Genomic DNA, 16,367 nt, shown 5'->3' on the forward strand with positions numbered 1-16,367 from the left:
TCAGGTAGGGAAGGAGAAGGGAACAAACAAGGATGTATTCTCAACTATGGTCCATCTTTTGCCTGATTCTCTGGGGAAGAGCTCTGGAACATGAACCACATTGCAGAATTATCTCCAGTGAGGTGATGGGAACAGACTTGGACCCCAAGTCTTGGACTCAGCCATTGGTGGTGAAGTGTCACCTGAAGGCAATTCACTGTAGTATAGGAGCAGCAACGTTTATGTCAATGAGTCCCAATGGAGATTCATCCTATGTCTAGAGATAGAAAGACATGTCTGAGAGCCCCAGCTGTTTGAGTCTTCTTAGTGCAGGTACCAGGGCTAAAAGTGATTGAGCCTTCCATTGATTCCAGCTGCCCCAGATGACTCTGACCTAGCCTTCAAGCTGAGCCATGTGATACCAGACGTCATGTAGCTCAGAGGCAAGCTTTATCTGCCAAGACATTCCCAAGCTGCAGACTGATGAGCAAAATAAATGTGACCATTTTTTTAAAGCTACTAAAGTTTTGGGGTGCTTTCTAACGCAGCCACAGCACCTGAAATGCATGGGTTCTAAAATTAGTTGAAATTTCACTTCACACATAATAGGTGTGCAGTAACTTTGAATGAGTAACAGAGTTTTCTGTGTTTTAGTAGAATCAGTACTTACCTCCTATGGTTCCAGATATAGTACACAGCAAGACTTTAACAAGTATTTGTATCTGTATTAACAAATTCCTCAGTCTATTTGAAGGTACTCCAAATTAACAAAGGCATCCTTTTATGCATTTCTTTGGTTTTTCACCTAACGATCTAAATATAGTTTCCTTCACTTAAATGTTACTTTAAAAAAAAATAAAAGTAACTTCAATGTGGTTTTTGTATAATCTCAATGGAAAATATCAAACTTTTCTCAAAAAAAAAAGGTAGAATTAACCAGTAGCAAAGTTTATATTTTTCATGGAATTTTATCCATAACTATATTCATAGGTATTTACACAATTGTTTGAGAATAAAAAATAATAGTTCACTGTCAATTTATATCAGGTTCATATTTTGTAAGCTTCTCTGCTAAAAATTTACATTCATTATTGAATTTGATCTCACAAAATATCTGTAACGAAGGATGAGAAATTCCATTTCACAGACAAGGGAATCAAGGCTGCAGTTAAATCGCCTAAGCGAGAGCACAATGTGAATGTCTAATGGAGTGGCAGTCTAAATAGGATCTGTTTACTAAGATAACCCAATCATTTTAAAGTTTAGTGACTTCCTACTGAGTTTAAACTTAGAATTCCAAACTAGATGTTTACTGAGTCAGGTATTAGCTCTCAAATAACTTCAAGTTTCAATTTTTTCCTCGTACTCACCTTTATTGGAAGAACCAATAGATATCAAACTTGAAAAAGAGCAATTACAAAATGGCGGTAGGGGACAATCAAACTATTTTGTGCTACTCCTGGGGTAAGGCAGGAAGAAGAATACAATTTCAACTGAACAAAAAGAATTTTCCAACAATCATTGCTGCACAGGATTGCAAGGACCTGATTTTAAAAGAAGCAACTTCAGAAAATATATTTAGTCAAAGTTTGATGAGACTCTCACTGAATATATTACCTTTTTTTAAAATTAAAGTATAATTGACATAAACTTGTATTAGTTTCAGGTGTACAACATAGTGATTAAACCTTTGTATACGTTGTGAAATGATCACCATAATAAGTCTAGTTACCATCTGTCACTATACACAGTTACAAAAAAATTGTTCCCGTGTGATGGGAACTTTTAAGATTTACTTTCTTGACACCTTTCAAATTTGCAATACAATGTTATTGACTGTAGTCACCATGCTGTACATTACACCATATCTTATTTGTTTCATAACTGGAAGTTTCTACCTTTTTAATCCCTTTCCTCTATTTTACCTAACCCCACACCACTCTCCCCTCTGACAGCCACCAATCTGTTTACTATATCTATGAGTTTTGTTTTGTTTGTTCATTTGTTTTGTTTTTTAGTTTCCACATATAAGCAAAATCGTAAGTATTTGCCTTTCTCTGTCTGACCTTAATTCACATAGCCTTAGAGGGCCATTCATGTTATCACAAATGGAAAGATCTCATTCTTTTTTTATGACTGAGTGGTATTCCATCATGTAAGTATATATACTACATAGGTATAGATACCACATTTTCATTATCCACTCATCTTTCAATGTACACTTAGTTTCCATATCTTGGCTATTGTAAATATTGCTGCAATAAACATAAAAGTGCATATATCTTTATAAATCTGTTTTTTTTCTTCAGTTTTTAAAGTTATTTCTTTTCTTTTTGTGGCTGTTTGGGTGAGTTCTACTGCCCTGTGAGAGATCACTGATCCTTTCTTCTGCTTCATCCAGTCTCCTATTGAACCCCTCAATTGTTGGTACTTTCTTAATTTTTTATCTCTTTGTTGAAGTATATGCTGTGCTCATTCATTCTTCTCCTAAGTTCAGTGAACCTCTTTATGACAATTACTCTTTCGCAGGTAAATTACTTTTCTCCATTTCATTAATTATTTTTTCCTGGAGTTTTATCTTTTTCCTTCTTTGGGAACATATTTCCCTGTCTCCTCATTTTGTTTGACTTGCTGTGTTTGTGTCTATGTTTTAGGTGAAACACCTACCTCTCCCAGTCTTGAAGGAATGGTCTTGTGTAGGAGATAAAACTTAGCATTTGATCTTGCCCCAGCTCTTGGTTGTCTCTTGAACCTATGTGATTGTCTAAGTGGCCTAATTTATTATTAATAGGGACCATTTTTTGAGGGAATGTCAGTCTTATGAATGTTCCAGAGAGAGGGATTTTAGTCACCTGCTAGTTTCAGGCCGATTGGAATCTAGACTCTCAGGCAGCAGCATTTAAGGTATTCAAATATATACAGTCCTGGGAGACTTCAGTTGTAAATCTAGGCCAGGTGACCTAGAGGTGTCCCCTTGGTGACAGCTGTAAAACTCAAGGCCCCAGACAAGTGTATATGCTCCTTTCTGGGAGATACCAATGAGCTAAAAGGAAGCCAAAGAAGAACACAAAGATGGTGTCCCTGGCCTACATTCCTTGAGATCACTGTTGTACCCTCTGGATGTATGATAATCCATGGCTAAAATCCCAGGATAAGTAAATAGGCCTGTTTCACAATACTGAGGGTGCATTTCAATCTATTGTATGTTCAGTGCTCTGGGAATGGTAGTCTGACAAAACTGTTTCTCCAATTATTTTAATCCCATGGGTCCCATAAATGCAATCCTCCCTGGCCACCAGAGCCAGGCATTCAAAAGGTGTCCCCTGTGTGAGTTCCATATGCCCACTGTCATTGGTGGGCCATAGATGTGGCTTGGGGATGGGGCACTCAGCTTCCTGGCTCTGACAGGGGCAGCACAGGGGTGGGTGCACCTACTGGCATTAACAAGATAGAGGGAGAGTGAGACAATGGAGCCCGCCAGCAATGGTGCTAGCAAAGTAGAGGAAGTGATGCCCACCAATGCCTTCATTCTCAGAGAGAGTCCCAACAGATTCCTTCCCCTCCAGCAAATGCTTTAAGATTAGCAAATAAATCTTCTTCACGTATGGTCTAGGCACTTTTCAAACTGCTCCTTTTGGTGTTGGGCCCTGGGCAAGTGAGTCTGCACACCAACACTCTGAGAATGGACTCTCCCTTTCCTACAACTGTATGGATCTCCTGGAAATAAGCCCTATTGGTTTTCCAAACCAGAGGCTTTGGTGGCTTGTCCTTCTGGTACAGGTCCCAAGGATTGAGGTGCCTGAGGTGGGGCACAAACTCCGTGCTCATTAGGGAGAAACTCTGTGTTTGTGAAATCTCTCCTAGATGTGGGTCATTGTGCAGGGTCTTTTTGGTGAGAAATGTCTCTGCGTCTCTTACCCATCTCAATGTGGCCTTTTGATTCTTTGTCATGGAGTTGCTATTCAGTTAGTTTTCAGGTCATTTTTACGGGATTTATTTCAGATGTAGTTGTAGATTTGTTGTGTTCATGGGAGGAAATGAGTTCAAGATCTTACAATGCCATCTTGAACCATCCCCTGTTTATATTCTTTCAGTCTCAGGATATTTATGTCTTCAATTTTAGGTTAACAGAAGGTTTATGTCAGAGACATACCAAAAAGTGTATCATTGGTTCTTGGAATCATTTTTGCTATTATTTTAATTTAGATCTATTAATATTAAATACATAATATACATATATACAAACCCACCAGTATACCAACGACATTAAAGAATTATAAAAATATGTGATTTATTATTCTCCAATACCCTTAGATGTGTGCATTTATCGTTATTTTGTAATAAACTAGAAGGCTGTGCTACTTTTTACTTTAAATCTCAGAATTTCATCAGCAAACTAGATCTACACACTTAAAACTTCTAAGACCTACCAACTATGTGCACTAGACCCTTTTACCGTTGAAGGGATCAGGTTGATATTTTCAGAGGCAGCCAATAAATGTCTCTTCCAGTCTGACACCAGTAATAACTCTCCAGGTTTTAGTTTAGAGACAAGTTTATCAGGTTGGCTTGCCATCCTTGAAAATAGGTTGTTAAAGTGAAAAATCTGAAGGACCTTTATAGCTCCACTCCCTCAACTGCCTTTATACTAATAGTAATCCTGTTTTAATTCAATACCATTTAAAGCTTCCCTTGTATATGATTTGTTCACAAAACTGCAATACTTTCTAGTCTGCCATGACAGCCACAACCCAGAGGCCAGACCCAAGCAATTGAGGCCATTTTGTGTCAAAATAAAATCTGGAAAAAATCCAGCTAGTGGATATCCCATGAGACATATATATTTCAGAAGTGTAATAGTTATCTACTACTTTATGGACTTCTGCACAGTACTGCTAGACATAATAAATTCAGATAAAAGGCAGCCAGACATAACATTCCTAGAGAACTACCTACAGAACTCCTTTAATCTATAGTGCATCAGCTGAGCATACAAGTAGGCTATTAGGCATGATCTCTACAACTTTGAGTTAAGTGCCTACAGAACCTTAGATTAATGGATGGTGGATTTAGCACTTGGATGCATTTTACGGGGTGCTGCAGTATTAGAGGCTTAATGATGAGCCTTTAAAATTTTTCTGATGTTTTTTTCTTATGCTACCCAACACACACACACACACACACACACACACATGCACAAAATCATAATAATTCAATGGAGAGCCAGATATGCTGACTCTGTCCACAATGTCCATTCATTGTGGTTAACTGACAGGTATTTGAGTTAGGTGCCTTTGGATTTTTCACCATTGTTTGCTAGGAAAGGGGACATTTGGAAACTGGTGTTCTAATTATGTATCTAACAGTGCTTTAAAACCATGTACCAATCATTTAATGACTTTGAGGTTCACTTACTTTATATATTAAATTTGAAGGATATTCAAGATGATCGTTATTGTGCTTTCCATTTCTAGTAACCATGGATGTATGTGTGTGTTCATATACAAACACACATACATACACAGTGCCCTATAATTAGCCTATAAAATATTTCAAAAAAGAAATTAAAGAACTATGTTTTGGGGCACCTGGGTGGCTCAGTCGGTTAAGCGTCCGACTTCGGTTCAGGTCATGATCTCGCGGTCCCTGAGTTAGAGCCCCTCGTCGGGCTCTGTGCTGACAGCTCAAAGCCTGGAGCCTGTTTCAGATTCTGTGTCTCCCTCTCTCTGACCCTCTCCCGTTCATGCTGTGTCTCTCTCTGTCTCAAAAATAAATAAACGTTAAAAAAAATTTTTTTTAAAAGTATGTTTTGATTAGATATATTTTCATCTTAAAAAGTAACAAAAGTTAAACTAGGATTGAATAATGAAAAATATGATCTAAAAGGTTGGGCAAAGCTAACATGGAAAATAATGAAAATTTATTGGTTGTCCTACATTGATCTCTTTTTTAAAACGATAGGATAAAAGAAACTGAAATATTTAAAATGTATGTCTTACAGATTGTCAATGTTCCTTAAGAATCTAGGTTATGAACGATTACCTAGAATATATAATTTTTCAGGGAAAAGAATGAATCTGGCATTTGGTGACTTATTCTTATTTTAGATTGTATTTCTTTAAATTAAAAATCAAAGGAAGAAGCAGACACAAAAGACTTGTTATACTTCATCCCAGCTCTCCTATTATGCATGGTGATGGATCAGAAATGTAATATCTCATTTACTTTGTCTCCCATTTTCATATTACATATTAAAGTGTTTTTTGCATTGATCATCATGACACAAAAGTTAAATGCTTGTACATAAATTATTTTACTAACTACATTGGATTAATATTAACACTAAATGATTAGTAGTTTATGTAGTAGGACATACATGTAAAGGAAGGAAAAAAATAGAAAGAAAACAAATTAGGCACTTTTCTTTCCATAAATCCCAATATAGTAATCTCAAACATAAGTATGATGGAGTAATAATGATGAATTAATAAAGAAAATGTATTTATAAAATTTTTATTTTATATATAAATAATGAAAAATGTTGCATATACACACATAATATGCTATTGAATATAAATGCAGATTCACAAAGTGTACTATGTAATCATGTTCTCAACAACAACGCGAGCTTTTTATGTACTATTTCTATCATTCGGCATGGATGCTGAAATGTTCATCCTCACACACTTGAGTTACGAGGCTCTTGACTGACTGAGGGACTGCTGAAAAGCCACCCAGTGCTTTCCTTCTACTTACCCATTCCCTGGTGTCAGTCAGCAAGCTGGAGTAACTGACTTGGGCCTTAATGGGGACAAGTCTAGATATTCAGATTTGGGACATAAAAAATGAATTGAATGAAGAGAATATTAGAAATGCTATGAGTATTTTCTTTCCTCTAGATCCCGGCCCTTCTTAAATAAAACAAATAGCCAACCAAACTTAAAAAGAAATAGAGAAGTAGGCTTAAATGTACCTGGTAAAATATTTTCTACTTCATAAAATATTGCCTATTTATGAACAAGTGCTTTAAATTCAGTCTTTGGAGGTCATGAAAAAAGACCAGGCTTTCTCAGATTCCAGCTCCAGTCACAAAATAGAATGTATACCTATGTGCCTAAAATAAATATATGTATGCATGACTTTTGCAAAGAAAACTATGAAACCTTCCTGCTAGGGAGACTGCCAATATATATGTGCTGAAAAAGGCTAACTTGAATATTCTAAGTCACTAACATCACATGTGGTCATGTTGGCTTAGTAGAAGACAAATTTCATCATTTAGGGAATTTTATGATCTTAAAATTGAAGAAAAAATAATAGAGAAGATTTTTATTCTTGAACTCATGTGTTACATCAAATAACAAACATTTTTAATTATGAGATTATAGTATTGCATAAAGAGTTCTGTTGGCTACATAAGCCACTTGTTTTTATTATAACAACCTTTGGTGGAATTATAGTCCCCTAATTTAAAATAGCTTGTTAAGTAGTCAGTATTAATCATCATTCACAACCATTTCAGTTGTCAATGTTATCTAGATGGAAGGATGGGAAAGAAGTGGTGAAATTTAGAATTAAAACCATATGAAAAGTTTAGGATCACAATAAGTTTTCCAGAGGAACAACAGAGGAGTAGAGCCTTTTTTTTCTAATTTCTCTTTTGTTCTTTTACTTTGAGAGAGGGGTGGAGTGGGGTGTGGAGAATCCCAGGCAGGCTCCACAACCCTGGGATCGTGACCAGAGCTGAAATCAAGAGTTGGAAGCTCAACTGAGTGAGTCACCCAGGCGCCCCACAGAGCAGAGACATTTTTCAGCGTTACATCTGATATGGACTCTCTACAATGTATCCTTTGTTTGTGGGTTTTACCCTGTACAAATCAGAGCCATCTTGGATATAGTCATATCACTCTGAGACTCGGTTTAATCTCTGTAAAATGAAGAGATTCACCTGTACAATATCTAAGATCTATTCTAGGCATGACATTCTGGTCTAGAATCCAGATACACAATCCAAAAAGCAAATAAGATTTCTATGCTTGTGAGAACATATGACCTCCATTTCTTTGCATGTAAAAATACCTGTTATGTCCAAAAAAAAAAAAAAAAAAAAAAAAAAAAAAAAAAAAAAAGACACTGAGATTCCTCTTCACAGCTCTATCTCCAAAAGGAAAGGGAAAAAGCATGAATCACCAAACACACCATCTTTCCCCAAGTCCCAAACCTAATTCTCAAAAGTAATTTCTTTACCTGTACAGTCCTTTCTGAAGAGAGTTATTTAACTGGATGGATATTTCTTGTTCTACTTTTGCCACAAAAGTTACAGATTTCTAACCCCTTAGCCAAAATTTTCGTATCTGCATGGAAAACATTGTGCATTTTCTTAGCAAACATGGTACATGGAAAATATTCCCATGTCTGCTAAAATGAAACCATGAAGCATCAATAATCAAAACAGCAAATCTGTACACTCACCTCAATTTTAAAAGTTCAATTTGTTTCAGGTACAGACCAAAGATCTTTCAGATAAAAGAAACTCCTAAATAAATAAATAAATAAATAAATAAATAAATAAATAAATATCCTACGAGTACAAAAAGTATATTTAGAAATTGTAACACTTATTTATATTTGACAGTTTTTATCACAGAAAACTTCTGGTAGTATTTTAATTAAAGTAAGCATTAAAAAATACCATGAAGTACAAATAGAAACTCTTTAGAGTGTTCATAATGTAGAATTCACGGATAGTAAAGTATTTAAAAATTAATAACTAAGTCAATCCATGTTTATTGATCCTCCCTTTATTTTATTTGAATCCATTTATTTTGGTAATTTTTTTTCTATTAGTTTGAATTTTTTCTTTTTTTAAATTAAAAAAATTGATTTTTATTTATTTTTGAGAGAGAGAGAGACAGAGCACGAGTGGGGAAGGGGCAAAGGAAGGGAAACACAGAATTTGAAGCAGACTCCAGGCTCAGAGCTGTCAGCACAGGGTCTGATGTAGGGATCGAACTCATGGACTGCAAGGTCATGACTTGAGCCAAAGTCGAATGCTTAACTGACTGAGCCACCCAGGCACCCCTAATTTTTTTCTTTTTTAAGTCAAATAAATGAACCAAGGAACTTTTGCACTATGTATTATCTGAGTGTAGAATTTTCACATTCTTTTGTGTGTGTGTGAACATGAAGCACATTTGTTTGAGCATTTTCAGTTTGGACATATAATATGTTTTATCTTTTATGAACTTAGTTTGAATTCATTCGTTCACTTCTAAAGTCTCACTTTAATTAAGGTGCAAGCCTGAACAGGGTTTGGGTTAGTAGAATATTAGGGAGATGTTTTAACACAATCTTTAGAGCTTCAACTCAGGATAAATTCTGTTCTGTGAGGTGGCCAGTTTCCCTTTAAAATTTAAGACTAGTTTTAACTGAATACTTTATGCATAAAGTTTTATTTGCACACTGTTCTGTCAGATATTCATTTCATTAAGTTATTTAAGTGGTTGTTCTTCCAGGGTTGATTCATTGCAAACAATCTTTTTAATAAAAGTACATATCAAACTTTATCATGATTATAAGACAAGATTCAGCAAACAGATATTCAGGAAATATATATCAAACTCTCTATGGAATAGGTAAATCTGTTGCATAAAATAAAATGTAGCTATTTATTTATTGAAGCATTTTCTTTTATTGTGGATATATTGACTAATCTACTTTTGTTTCCTTCTGGATCCCCATAGCCCCTTATGCATGTCCCCAGATTGCTAAATGCACATTGGCAGACAGCCACTGGCTCATTCTGGCCTTCCTGAAATGGCTCTGGGAGGCTACACCTAGGCTCTGTGCAGAAACTAATTCTACCTTTTGAAGTAAGGATGATGCTGTAAACGTAGAATACCACTTTGATATCTGTATAAGATATAAATCATTTTCAGTCGAAACAAATGTGACTTTTTCAATGTACTCACCCTGCCTGGGCCATGCCTAGTTTTTTCTTCCACTTTCTTCTGTTATCAAGGACACTTAAAAATAGTATTAGTGAATGAACACCATTATTTATTAAGGAACATAATAGTGTTCATTATTTTTAATTTATTGGTGAAAAGAGAATTAAAAAGGAATGTTTGGTGTAACATTTGTGAATTAGTTTGTCTTTTTCCTGGTTCCACTGGAGTCCTTCTCTATCAATACCTAGCTATGGAAACTTTCCATAGAACTCTTGTCTCCTTTGACACTTTTATTCATTGAAAATATCTAATGCATTAGATTAGCTAATAATAATAATTTAAGGTACTACCTCTCTGGGGAAATTTGTACATTAGTGAACTAATGACATACCTTTGGCCTTGTATTGAGTTGGCAAGAGATATCTTTTGTTGTGAAATGTTCCCGGTAACCACACATATGAGGTATATCTCTTGATTGGCCAAATTTAGGGCTGAAAAAAACCACAACAAAATTTTGTGAATTAAATGTGTTTACAAGCTTAAAAACACTATCATTTTGTTACCTCTCCTTATATTAAACCCCTTATTATTATTTTTTTTTATTTGAGAGATAGAGAGAGAAAGAGAGCACACAAGCAGGGGAGATAGGCAGAGGGAGAGAGAGAAAGAATCTTAAGCAGGCTCCAAACTCAGCACGGAGCCCGACATGGGGCACGATCCTACAACCCTGGGATCATGACCTGAACTGAAATCAAGAGCTAGAAGCTCAACTAACTGAGCCACCCAGATGCCCCAAAACCTTTGTTTTTAATGAATATTTTGAATAGGAAAACAGATGAATTGTCTATTTCTGATGATACACACTCACACACACACATATACACACCCACACATACACATTGTATCAGAAATAGATATGTGTATGTGCATATATATACACATATACATATATTTTATGTGCATACATATATTTAATGTGTTTATATATGTATGTATGTATATATATACAAAATTTGGAAATACTTATACATGATACACACATACACAAAATATATATTATATGTACATGAACAAAATTTTAAAATAGACATAATATTACATATACAAATATCAGGAATATAAATCTTTATTTCTGAATTTTTGGTCTTATTTCCTTTAAATGTATAAAGGTAGCATGTAAAGAGTGATCCGTCCACTGATCCATCTATTGACATTAACAACTTGGTGCAAATCATATTTTTTTTTCTATTTCCCAAGTATCCCATCTGACCTTAGTGACAACTCATTTTAAAAAATGATGAGCATTATGCTGTGTTTCTTAATAGAAGTATGGATGCAAGAAGCATATTACAAAGGATGAAAAATGTAACTACACGTTGCAATCTATTTCTTATGTAGGTCATTCTCTTTGATCCTCACTTGAAAGCATTACCATTTCCAGGAGATGTTACAAAAAAATAAAAAGCAATTACCACCGCATCTCAGTTAGAGAAGCTTATAGTATTAAGGGTTCATCACATTTTTCACTCTTACTCTTTTCCCATCTGCAAAACACTGTTGCATGGTTTCAGGCCAAGAAGTTGAGACTTTACTTTTCCATTAGGATTTTTTTCTTTAGCCTTAAAGAAATTCAACTTGTGAGTAGTGCTTTTTAAGAGTGTTAAAAAATAAAGGAAAAATGGTTATTCTTTTACTGAACAAGAAACTGTAGTTATGCGATGCTAAGTCTTTTAATACCATCACTGAATATGAAAACGACATTACTGCTTCAGTGAAATACTTTACATATCCAGAAGAGGTTTTCAATAAAAAAAATTTTCATGAAATTTGAAATGCAGCAGGTTTATTAACACCCAAACTTTACGTTTACTATAATCTCAACTTTCATAAGAATTTATTCTATATTTTACTAATTTATTCTCTTGGTGAGAGAGGACATTATTATTAACATTTTGTCAATAGAGAAGTGGGGACAGCAGTGATAAAAATGTTCAAAGTCACCAAATTACAGTTGGTGGAAGAATTGAAATTAAAGTTTTGTCTCTTGGACCATAAGCCTCTAAGTAAACTATTTTTTTTTAATTTTTTTTTAACTTTTATTTATTTTTGAGACAGAGAGAGACAGAATGTGAACAGGGGAGGGGCAGAGAGAGAGGGAGACACAGAATCTGAAACAGGCTCCAGGCTCTGAGCTGTCAGCACAGAGCCTGACGTGGGGCTCAAACTCACAGACCGTGAGGTCATGAGCTGAGCCGAAGGCAGACGCTTAACCAACTGAGCCACCCAGATGCCCCCTAAGTAAACTATTTAAGGCCAAGAAAATTTAATCACTCACCTAGAATAGCCATAATTTTCTCAGACTACTAATTACAATGGACTTATATTTAATAATGTATTTTACAATTTCCAAGGCCTTGTTAGTTCCTAAGACTTGAGACTTCTTTGAAAAATCTGATAAATTTATTAAAATCGTACTGACTTAATTCCTTTAAAATAAATCACAAGAAGGAAAAAAAGAAGAGATTTAAGAGATTATGCCTTTCCCCCAAAACATCTTTTATTTCTAACATCCAGTTATTTGATTCTAACGGTAGTGAACTGACAACAAATAATTTTATATAGAACAAATCATAACCAATTCCTATTTTAAGCTGGGTTATGTTAATTTTTGATGCATACAACTTGAAATGTTACACTGGGAGGAATTCCAGCTATACTGTTCATTTATGTGTCCAATTTTGGATGCATTCATTAGCTTCTATGGTTTCTTGTTACCTCATTTCATACCAGGTAAAATATCATATAGCAGTCCTTAATAATTAAATTAGTTGAGATATCATATATGAAACTACATATAGTAAATGCTCAATAATATTTTTCCCTCTTTCACAAGGGCAGATTGACAATTTCCTTAGTAACCGATAATGATGGTAGACCATGCTTTACTATTACATTGAATGGGGTTTTAATCTTAAGTGATTATCTTCACTGTTGACTTCATTCATGAAACACTGACTGTGGATGTTAATGCCTGCAGCCTTTTCTGTTACATAGACAATACTCAATTATCTGTAGACCTCAGCTGATAATATGAGCCTAAAGATGTCAGCACATTTATTTGCCTTTTATTTTTCCTTTTTTAAAAAAACTGCTACAATTATTCCCAACATCAGCATTAAAGTGCCATGAACGCAGAATCAAAATAGCAAACTGACCTAATCATAATAGCCTTTACTATGTTTTTGCCTTCAGATATGCCATGCATTGGGTTTGAAGACTAAAAATATCATAGTGAATGAGGTGCCTGGGTAGCTCAGTTTGGTTAAGTGTCTGACTCTTGATTTCAGCTCAGGTCATGATCTCATGATTTGTGAGTTTGAGACCTACGTTGGGCTCTGCACTTACAGCATGGAGCCTGCTGGGGATTCTGTCTATCTCTCTCAAAATAGACACTGAAAAAAAAAAAAAAGAAAAGAAAAGAAAAAAGAAAGAAAAAGAAAACTCAATTCCTCAAATGTTTTAAAAAAATCATAGTGAGAAATAGAGGAAGCTTTATCCATGATAAAATCTACATTTTCATAAATCAGTAGTAATGTATAATTTTTTGATAATATGTAAAACAAACATATAATTATATAATAATTTGCATAGCTGTTATTTACTAAATGCCTCCTATGACCCAGGTTAAGCATTTCATTTGCATTATGTCACATAAACCTCAAAACTACTTATTCATAAGTACTACTATCCCCATTTACAAATGACAGAACTGATGTTCACAAAATATAATATTTTGCCCCAAAATTACATGAGTAGTTTCTGGCAAATATTGCATTTAAAGAAGTCTGTTTGGCATCAGATCCCTAGGTATTACTAATCACTAGGTTATATTATCTCCCCACTGACCTCATATAGGTAGAAAGTCTATAACCCCAGATGAGAGAAGCCATTGCAACAAACCAGTGGTCAAACCTCCCCATCACAGGCAGTGACAGACCTATAACCATTCAGAGTGCACCATTTCACTAGAAAGTGACTCAGAGAGGGCAGCCAAACATCTCTATAAAATTTTCTTAGGAGCCAAAGAAAGATGCTCTGCATTCACCACCCATTCAATTGGGATCCATCAATTTCCTCTAGATCAGTTAATGTGTATGTTTGAATATCTTCAGGAAGCAGACAGCAAAATCATATAAGCAGTGATTTGGTCATCAAAAGGGCTTTGATGGAAAAATTAGTGAAATCTCCAAGAGAAACACCATATATTCTTTTTTTTTTTTTTTAATTTTTTTTTTCAACATTTTTTATTTATTTTTGGGACAGAGAGAGACATAGCATGAACGGGGGAGGGGCAGAGAGAGAGGGAGACACAGAATCGGAAACAGGCTCCAGGCTCCGAGCCATCAGCCCAGAGCCTGACGCGGGGCTCGAACTCATGGACCGTGAGATCGTGACCTGGCTGAAGTCGGACGCTTAACCGACTGCGCCACCCAGGCGCCCCAAGAAACACCATATATTCTTAACTGAACCCAAAGCTGCTCTTGCCCAAATCACTGGGGAAGAGGGTATATTGTGTTGAGATGTTTTCCTATTCAGAACTCTATGGTTCAATATTAGAAATAAGATCTAAGTCCATTATACACAGATACATGAAGCTTGGTGTGATGTTAAAAATATGAAGAGGGGGGTACCTGGCTGGCTCAGTTGGCTCAGTTGGCTGACTTTGGCTCAGGTCATGATCTTACAGCTCACGAGTTCAAGCCCTGCCTTGGTCTCTGTGCGGACGGCTCAGAGCCTGGAGCCTGCTTCAAATTCTGTGATTCCCTCTCTCTGCCCATCCACCCCCACGTCCCCCTACAAATACTTTGTCTCAAAAATCAACATTTAAAAAATTAAATTTAAATTTAAAAAAATACAGAGAGAAATATCTCATTTTATAGCCTTAGGGGAGATTAATTAAAATTGATTTAATATTTTATAACAGTTAAAGTTAGACTGACTTACGGTTAGTAGGAAAGACCGTCTTTAATACAAAAGCAGGGTCCACTGAAATTAAAATTTTCATGTGAATAAAACACAGGGAAAACAGTCATTTTTATAGGGTTTTGATCAAATCCAACGCTTTTATCTACGAAATATGAAGGAGGGAAATGTGAATTTTAGAATGCCTTTTGGTTTCATACAAATTTGAGTCTGACTCCATATTTTTATCAAAATCGAGAAAAATAATCTTACTCTTAAGGTTTAAAGACTACAGTGACACTGTGACCAAAGTTAAAAGGGCACTCAAAGGTAGATAACATTTTTCTTCCCAAATGCTCTTTTCTTCATGATTGCATCAGAAACTTCACATTTCACAGATCAACTGGTATCCTTGTTTCTATACTGTATAAATGTATTTCATCTCTTCTAATTTCATTTTCCAGACAGTAAAAACTCCTAGCCTCTAACCAGAAACCATGATAGCATTTTATTTATTAGATGTAGATGAAAGATCCCACCAAACTGCATGAACACTATGAACCAAAATGGCTGAGAATTCTTTTTAATCACAGAGTTAATACAGTTATTTTAAGCTTCATAATAGTTGAAATAATAATAAGTGCATTTACTATATACCATTGTAAAAACATAGAATTAGAATAAACACCTTAAGGTAAAAAGGACAGACAATATAAACATTTTATAGATTCCCACAGCTTCATATCCTTTTGAGCCATATATTGCCATTACACCCTATTTTTTTATCCCATTAGCTGAGATCTTAGGGGAAAAACGTGTACAGATTTATGGATTATAATCTCATCTAGAATGTCAATACGGCTCTGCAGTCACTCATGTTTTATCTCTTTGAGGTACTCAAGTGGGGACAAATCTTTATGCAATTCTTCCTTTGGATTCAACATCACCATTTTTTAATTTTTTTATGGAATAAATTTTACAAGTAACATTGTATAAATGTAAGGTGTGTAGAGTATTATTTTGATACATATATATTGTAATATGATTACCAATGTGATGATATCTATCACATTACTTAACTATAGTACATTATTGTTTACATTCATTATACTGTGCATTAGATCTCTATGGCTTATTTACTACTTGTTATGAGTTTGTACCCTTAAATGCTATCACTCTTATCCCCCTCATCAACCTCACCACCTAGTAACCACAATTTTACCATCTTTTACAGGCTTAATTTGTTTAGATTCCACATATAAGTGATACTATTATACAATGATAATTAATTATAATAATTAATTATTATTATTATATTATATCATTATTATTATTATATAATTATATATTATTATAATATATACTATCTTATATAATATATAGTATATATTATATATATAATATATGTACTATATATATAATATAGTATATATAATTTTATAGTATATAAAATTATATAATATATGATTATAGTAT

This window comes from Panthera pardus, unplaced genomic scaffold (assembly GCF_024362965.1).
Source record: "Panthera pardus isolate Hobbes unplaced genomic scaffold, ASM2436296v1 HiC_scaffold_13, whole genome shotgun sequence".
NCBI lineage: Eukaryota > Metazoa > Chordata > Mammalia > Carnivora > Felidae > Panthera > Panthera pardus.